The 9,444-nt window shown below is 37.9% G+C and overlaps 1 pseudogene; it reads left to right on the plus strand.

Moving 5' to 3' along the window:
• Positions 1-621: 621 nt before the first annotated feature.
• Positions 622-730, plus strand: LOC125995588 (uncharacterized; annotated as a pseudogene).
• The last annotated feature ends 8,714 nt before the right edge of the window (positions 731-9,444 follow it).

Consider the following 9,444-nt stretch of genomic DNA (forward strand, 5'->3'; position numbering starts at 1 on the left):
TCCATCTCCAAATGTCCTAAACTGCCGTAAAGAATATGTGTGGGTGAATCCTCAGAAGATAGCACATTTCCGAGTCCCAGCCTTGCACAAGTCCCTCCCTGAGTTCATATTCTATGGAATTCCCTGTCCTCCTATCCTGCTCCTCACTGCACCTCTCTGTTCTCAGCCCAGCTCTGCCTCTTTATTTCTTTAGTCCCATTTCCCAACTCTCTGGGTACGAGGAAAAAGTCCTGTGTCTGAGCCCCTCCAACTTAGACAACTTTAGAGATATTTCAGGTGATTTTATGAGGAGAATTTCTTGTGAGGTGGAGGTATTTCCTTTTAAATTTGCCACCAGTACTGCCTAAGATATGACTGAGTAATAGAGTAGTTGCTTTGCACCTATGAGACCCTGCGTTTGATTCCCAACACCATCAAATAAGTAAATAAGAAAGTGAAACCATTCAGGGTTTTTTGCCTGCCAGACAGATTGAATGTTAAGTACTATTTTATAGATGGGGAAAATGGAAGTCTAACTGGAATTTTGACAAGAGCTATTATTTGTGTCTAATTGCCAGTAGTGAGGCCCTGACGCTTTTCATGAGATTCAGACAGAAGTCTTCATTAAGAGTGAGAAAAAGAAGCTTTGCGCGTGGCAGTATTGTAGCCAATGAGGTTTATCCGAGGCTTGATTATTGCTAGTTAAGAAAAAAAAGTGAGAAAAAGAAATGTTTGTTTAGAAATTAAACTCACTGTGCAGATACATGGGCACTCAAATGAGAAAGAGAGAAACAGACAGCGAAATAGAGAGGTAGAGACACAGAGAGACAAGGAAACAGAAAAAATAAAAGAAACAATGTAAAAATTTCATTGAAAAGCAGAAATGTCAGTTTTGGGATCCCCTTATATCTCTTTGTCCCCAGTTCTCCCACCAGCAATGCTGCCAGTGAGAAATTCCAACGGAGTGTTTTTTTATTCTTCAGTGCTAGAAGCAGCACATGGCAACCCTAAGACTTATGAAAACTAGCTCTTTTCTCCAAACCTTGAGGAGAGGCAACAACCAAGGATTCCCAAGTCTGTAGGTGGTTTTTCATAGCTTTCTGGATCCAGGTTTGGGGCCTGTTATTTAGGGTCTCAATTTAGAACTGAGGGGGGTGGGCAGAGACCATTAGAATACGAAATCTTTGTTCAGTGTCTTCCCTGATCGGGGTAGGGGAATTGGCAAGGGTTTGACATTCTTTATTAGCTTCCCCACACTATGACCCACCGCCAGGCTTATACAATCAGGCACAACTGACTGGCTGTGGCAGAGGCTGCTTCCCCACCTCAAAAAAGATTTTTGTACTGACTTTCAGTTAGCAAAAAGGGATGTTAGTCCTGTTTAACACAACAGTGGCCTTCTTCCACTTGACCTTGATCTTTGAGGGGTGGCTGGTTTGCCCTTTGAACAGTAAATCTATATCTATCTGTATGGCCCCCATGTACCCGCTGGATTCATTAGTGTATACTATTTCTGCTCCTCTTATAGCTTCCAGAGCAGAAGGATCTGGAAGGTTCATGTGGACCCAGCTGAGTACTGGCCTCAGGAATAAGTCATAAACCTGGAATGGAATATCTGAGTAGCCTGGCAGTGAAAAGGCAATGATGCTAAACTTAAGGGAGATTAAGACCAGTCTCCTGAGCCAGAGTGACAGTCCTGAAATCTGGGAGAGCTTCTCTGTTCTGAGTCATGCCCAACCCCCCAAAACTCTCTGGGACCTTGGTTAGTTAATTTTAAGATTGGGATATATAACTTATTTAAATTATTGAATTTTTGTATTCATTTCTATTATTGGATCATGTGATATAATTAATGTTCACCTATCCTCTTCCCCATCCTTCTTCCTCCTCTTTAATTCTCCAGGCACCCAATATATGGATTTATCCATGTGATTGCCTCACTTAAGCAGAAATTGGAGCATCAATGAAGCAATAAAAATGCTCCTTGAATGATCTTACCCTCTAGTTGCATTTCAAAATGTTGAAGGCACTTATATCAAAGGCAAACAGACATTTTTCTTTGTGATGATTTCATTCATTTCAGTTCCCTAAATTATCAGAATCCCAGGATGAAAGGAATATGGGGGGAAAGGGTAGGGAAACCTGAAGAGTGAGCCAAGACCATAAGAAAGGGACACAGTTCTAGGAAAGTGAGACTACCCATTTTCCTGGAGATGGTCTTGTAAAAATCGAAGCTAGCATATTGCTTTGTAACCAAATCATAATAGATGTAGACTAAGAACATTTCTGTTTGCATAAAAACCAAGAGGATGTGTGTTCATTTTATCTGTGTTTATTATGCTGAAATACAGGTCATAGTCATAAACAAGGCTTTCCTGAGAGTGATGTGGAGAGAGAATTAAGTTAGGTAATGGCTTGCTAATGGCTGTCTAGAAGACTCCATGAGGGCCCTAGCATGCACCCCTGAAAGACTCTGATTTCTGGCTGAGAGTGTCACTGCTTTCTGGGAGCATGCTCTCTATATCCACATTTGAAATGATAGTTAGATACTAGAGTAGCCAGAATTACTAAAAATTTAATACCATAGGTATGCTATGGAAAAAAACCAAATATCCAAAGAGAGACGAACGAAGCTGACAAAAGAAGACAAAAGAAGCTGAAGTGTAAGGGTTAGAACCATAGTATAGCAGGTAGGGCGCTTGCCTTGCTCATGGCCCACAATGGCACCACATATGTTCCCCTGAGGCCCACTGGAGAAATCATTGACCACAGTCAACTGTGGGCCCCCCCCAAAAAAAAAAACAAAAAGAGGCTGTGGTACATATGCATAACAGAATACTATGCAATAAGAATGAAAAAATGAAATGAAGGAGTTCGCTGCAATTTGGATGAAACTGGACGGTGTCATGTTGAGGGAAACTAGCCAAAGAGGAAGACAACCGAATAAGCTTAATTATCAGTGGTATTAATTATCGGTATCAATTGATAGTTACTTCTGGGCACTAGATTACAAATATGTAAAATACCCATTAGGAAAAAGGGGTAAAAAGAAATTATTCCTTGCAGGCACTGGGTACCATATAAGATATCAAGGATCAAACCTGGTTGGTCACATGCAAGGCCAACATCCTACCCACTATGCTATCACTCCAGCCCCAATAATTACAATTAAAAAAAAAAAGAATAGTGGGTGGGGCCATAACTGTAGTATAGTGTTAGAGTATTCACTTTGCATGCAGCTGACCTGTGTTTAATCCCTGGAAACACATATGTATGGTTCCCTGAACAAGTCCAGGAGTAATTCCTTATTTCAAAAATAAAAGTAAGAATTTCCAAGAGCTAAGAGTAACCTCCGAGTATTGCCAGGTATGGTTCCAAAATCAAACCAACCTACCAACAAATAAATAAATAAATAAATAAATAAATAAATAAATAAATAAATAAATAAAGCAAGCAGTGGTGGAACAGAATTATAAACAATACTATTGCAACAATGATATCTAAACTGTAATACCAACATTTTTTATATTAGAGGAAACATTTATTTTATTTAAATATGTCCAATGCTATATTTGGGACATAACTATACATTTCCTCAAATTGAACTAGGAATCCTGTATTATATTGATCTTCCAACTTGAGGAGACTTCCACTATTGAGGCTTCTTTCTGTTGGAGATGTGTGGCCAAGTATTGGCTGAGGGGCAGAGCAGTACTTTCCCACCTCCTCACATGGGGATTGCTTTGAGAAAAACTTTAAAGACCCCAGTGCCAGGGAAGATCTTCTGAATTCCTCAGGTGAAGCCCTGGTAAGAATGTTAATTCCTGAATAGAATATTAATTGTCAGTCAGTCTGAGAATCATCTTTGATGAATCCTCACAGGCTGTGTTAGGTGTGACTTGGTGGTTCAGAAGCAAGACAACTCCTCTCTGGTTTTCTGTGGCTTCTTATCTGGTATTGGTCATTTCTTGGTTCCTTAGAAGAGCAAGTCTATCAGATTCTGTGCCACTTCTAGACCAAGAGTTTTGGAATGACTATTTAATTCGGATTGACTCTGTTGTGGCCACACCCCTTCCTGACAATGATTTTCCTTTCTAAACTGCTATCCTGCTGAAGAAACCATGCCAGGAATGGAGTTGGGGAGTGGTCACTGTATTGAGCACCTCACCCTCACCTGCCTCTGACAGCATTCAAGCTATGCCTTTATCATAAACATACTCTTTTCGCCTACAAGCTTTATGAAAAAGGCAGCAACTCACTTAAAAAATAAATCTCCAAAAAGTTCTACAGATGAATGGAGAAAAGGACAATATAAGATAAAATTATTTTAGGCATGGTGACCTATCTATGGGGAATGGAAAATGATCTTTCAACAATCTGGTGGTGGGTGTATTGTGGTAAAATTGCATCTCTAAAGCATATCATCATTTACACTCAGAAGCCAATGTTACCTCAATTTTCAAAAAAATTAAAATTTTGTGGCTCATTATTTTCTCTTCCTTAGAAGAATGAAAAAAGTTACTTCATTTGGTAGTTTTTTTATTGGTGTTGACCAGAAAATTATATACTAAATACATAAAGCTACATTTTGGGGGTTGAAACCACAATTAGACTAGTTATTAAATGGTGTATTAGCACAGTTTTCTCCATATTAGGGCTATTGTTTTAATTTTAATAGTAGATATGCTTACTAAATGCACCAGTTAAGAGACACAGAGTAAAAAATGGATCAAAAGCTGAATCCAACATTCTATTGCCTACAGAAACACATCTGAATAGTCGAAACAAACATAGACTCAAAATCAGAGGTTGGGGGGGGCGGCGAGGTGGCGCTAGAGGTAAGGTGTCTGCCAAGCACTAGCAGAGGAAGGACCAAGGTTCGATCCCCAGGCGTCTCATATGGCACCCCCCAAGCCAGGGGCAATTTCTGAGCTCTTATCCAGGAGTAACCCTGAGCATCAAATGGGTGTGGCCTGAAAAACCAAAATAAATAAATAAAAAATAAAATAAAAATAAAAAACAAAATCAGAGGTTGGAAAAAAATTATCCAAGCAAACAACTCCCTTAAAAAAGCTGGGGTGACCATATTAATATCAGATGACACAAACTTTAGACTCAGAAAAGTTATACGGGACAAAGATGGACATTTCATAATAATCAAGGGATATGTACAACAGGAAGAAATCACTCTCCTAAACATATACTCCTCCAATGAGGGACGAGCAAAATATCTAATAGTAGATATGCTTAAAGTTTAAAAACATATATGGAGGAGCTGGAGACAGTACACAGGTACTATCTTGTCATTCATTTGTCTGACCCAGGTTCAGTCTCTAGCATCCCATCTAGTCCCCCAAGCCCACTTGGGGTTAATTGATTCCCATGTGCAGAGCTAGGAGTAACTCTGAGTAATACCGTGGCTCAAAAAACAACAAAGGTAAAAGAAAAAAAGAAAAGTAGCACATATACGTATATTCTACATACATAGGTTTACATTAATAACAACATTTTTATGGCTTAACAAATTTATTAAAAGTCAAATTAATCTTTTAAAACAATGCTGTTTTTCTATCTTGAGTTGAGGCTCTTCCAAAACTCTTTCAAATGGTTCACAGGATTGCTCTAAAATACGCCCTTGATATTTTCCCAAGTTAACAGATGATCTGCTTTGCCTATCAGGACTTGCCAACGTCTTGTTCCTTGCATTGTGTCTGGCTTTGCAAAAAAAAAAAAAAACACATTTTTTTCTGTATATTTTTCTACTTAACCTTTTCATAAGTGGTTTTATATTTATTATTTTATGTGTGATTATATTATGGTACTTACAAATTTTTAAGTAAGAACCAAAACATATAAATATACATGTCAGTATATTTTAATTACTCTTTAGATATATAATGTAAAATTAATTCAATATATAGGTAAATGCATATAGATTTAAGAAAATTTAATCATAAATAGTGGAGAACAAAGGGTTATAAATGTTTTTGGATATATCCACTCTAAGTGTGAGGATCATTTTCCATGGATATATATACAGGAAGTCACACTTATACTCCAGGCCTGGCTCTGTGCAGAAATTCCAATAAAGATCAGTCCTTGGGAATGTTTTGAAAGCATCTATCTTTTCCTTCTTTCTGAACAGGGAATTTAGAACCAAGTAGCTTATCTAAAATACAAACCAGAGTTGAGACATTAGACTCTACTCAAGGACATTTTCCTGATCCAATATAACTTGGATTATAAAAGGAAAATAGAATAGAATCACTCTCTCATTTTATAGGACAACCCAGATCTTATTTCAGGCATTTGAGATGGGCTATTGCTCATCTTCCAGTTCTGCATTTGTGACCTTGACCATGTTTACCAGTCTAGCCCTTGGACAGAGAGGTACCTCTCATTAATGTGGGCTCTTCCTGACCATGAAGTAAAGCAGGAGCTCAGCCAGGGTTTTCTCTGTCTGCCTCCAAAGAGAAAAGCTCAGAATATTGTAAATAATTGTGTGTCAATCCCTCCATCCTACATAGCACTTTAGAAGACCATTACAAATAATTGTGTTAATCCTTCCATCCTGCATTACACTTTTAGAAGACCAGGCAGAAATTCTCAGATACATGAGAGAACAAATGAGGGCTAATTTTCTGGACCATTAAATTATTCCTCTTTAGATGGGATCATTGGTGATGGAAAGGTTGCATGGTGAAGGGGGAGTGTTCTTGTTATGACTGAAACCCAACTACAACTATGTTTGCAATCATGGTGTTTAAATAAAAAAATTATTTAATAAAAAAACTATTCTTGTTTAGATAAATTTGTTACTTTTACAAATAGGCTGCAAAAACTATTTTTGTGCTTATACCTTTGCATCTTTGGCATGTCTTGAAATAGATAAATCAGAGAGCTAGACTGAAGAGAATGCATATCTTAAAATTTTCTAAATTGATGCTATGTCCCTTAAAAGCTCTGATGACCACAATCTACTTTTTAAACTAAAACATAGCATAGTTTAAAAAAAAAACTGCCATAAGCAGGGATTATAAAAAAAAAAAACTTGGGGCCAGAGAGATAGTATGGAAGTAAGGCGTTTGCCTTGCTTGCAGAAGGTTGGTTGTTTGAATTCCGGCATCTCATATGGTCTCCTGAGCCTGCCATGAGTGATTTCTGAGTGTGGAGCCAGGAGTGACCCCTAAGCGCTGCCGAGTGTGACCCAAAAACCAAAACAAACAAACAAACAAAAAACACAACTTCAAATTTCTCATTAGAATGTTGGGTATCTCATTCTTAAATTTTATAAAAAACTGGTTCCACCTAACTTTTGTTTTCATTTGTTTGCTTGGATTTTGGTTTTGAGACCTCATCCAACTATGCTCAGGGCTACTTTTAGATCTATGCTCCATGATCATTCTTGGCTATGCACAGAGGATCATATGCTGTATTTGGGGATCATCAATCTGGGGTCTGCAGCTTACAAAGCAAGTGCTTTAAATCTGTATTATCTGATCCTTAGCTTTTTTATATTTAAACTCATTATCTAGGATAGGGAATCAGAAGATCTTTTCTATAGAGGGTTAGATGGTAACTATTTGGCAGCTTTGTGGGCATACAGTCTTTGCACATATTAAATTCTTTCTTGGAATTGGAATGTAGCCATACACAGTATGGACAGTATGGTTGTGTTCAAATATAGCTTTATTTATATATATATTAAAAAACCCAGATTTGACCAGAAGGGCAAGCTTCTTGCATGTATCACTTCAAGACCAAGTCAGTGTGGCAGAGCAGATGGCTGTATACTACAGGCAAGGAGCTGGAGTTCCATCTAAGAAAAATTAAGGCCCAGGAAGGCAAACCAATTTTCATCTGCCCATGTAATAAAGGTCTTTATTATCAAAGAAGGCTCTTCTTGAGAGAACAAACTAAGTTTGATCTCTAGCACCACATATGATTTCTTGAGTACCACAAGGAGTGAGCCCTGATTTCCTTAGTGCAGAATCTGTACTCCAGCCTTCTTTGCATCCCCAGTCTTTTTTTGTGAGCATTTTCAACAACCATTACTGGATGTTCTGAGACATGTGCATAGTTTGCATCTTCATTTCACTGTGCATTAGCTCTGACTGTGGGTAGGTGTGGGTTAACATTTCCTCTTTTATCAAATGAGGATGTTAGGGGAGGTAAAGTGATATGCATGATATCTCTTCCGTAACAAGATTGCAAACCACAGTGTGTAAAAGAAAAAAAAGAAAGAGAGGAAAGAGAAAGAGTAAGACATAGAGACAAGAAAAATGTCTGCCATAGAGATAGGCAGGGGGAAGAGGGAGAGGGAAATTAAGGACATTGGTGCACTGGTGAAGGGATGGATGTTGGACATTGTATGAAACTCAATAATGAACAACTTTGTAACTGTACCTCATGGGGATTCAGTTGAAAACTTTATTTCATTAGAAAGATAATGAAGAAAAAAATAAAGAAATAAAGGCAGAACAATAAAAAGAATAGACTGTGCTGAAACTGTTTAGAAGAATTTAAAGAACCTGAATAATTCCTTTTTTCTTTTTTAATTTTTATTATAAAATGTTATGGTTTACTAAGTATTCATAGTTGGATTTTAGACATACAATATTACAGGAAAAATCCTACCACCAATGTCAACTTTTCTCCACCAATGACCCAGAGTGAATCCCATGCTATCACCACTCACCCCAGCTTGTCAGAGTAACAGGATTGTTTGGTTATTTTTTAATAATTTCTTTACTTAACCACCATGGTTACAAACAATAATTCTTAGGAAAGTCTGACAAATGAGAAAAATGCACAGAAATAAAAATAGATAAAGAATCACTTTGCCTAATGAATATATAGGTTATATCCCAAGTATCTAATATTTTATATAATTGTTTTATAAAATTATTTGATTTTTATCTGTCACATAAATGTAGATAATAGTATTCTTGTCATTTTTCTTTTGAACTTCCCTTTTCATATTTTCCTATCCTACTCTCTGCTCTGTGCTACCACCCTTCCTTCCCTTTTTTTTTTTTTTTTTTTTTTTGATCTTTTGGGCCATACTCAGTGGTGATCAGGGATTACTTGCTGTCTCTACAGGAATCACTCCTGGTGGGTTCAAGGGGCCATATGGAATGCTAGGGAGGGATTGAACCTGGGTTGGCTGTCTACAAGGCAAACTCCCTACCCTCACTACTGTAGTTCTGGCCCCTCTTTCTTTTTTAAACTTTATTTATTTATTGATTGATTGATTGTTGGGCCACACCCCAAGGTACTCAAGGGTTACTTCTGGCTCTGCACTCAGAAATCTACCCTGGCAGGCTGGGAGACCATATGGAATGCCCGGAATTGAACAGGGTCCCTCCCAGGCTGCATGCAAGGCAAACACGCAAGGCAAATCGCTGTGCTATCTCTCTGGCCCCTGGCCCCTCTTTCTTTATTTTATTCTTCCTTCTTTCCTTC

This window comes from Suncus etruscus, chromosome 1, assembly GCF_024139225.1.
Source record: "Suncus etruscus isolate mSunEtr1 chromosome 1, mSunEtr1.pri.cur, whole genome shotgun sequence".
NCBI classification, from domain to species: Eukaryota; Metazoa; Chordata; class Mammalia; order Eulipotyphla; family Soricidae; genus Suncus; species Suncus etruscus.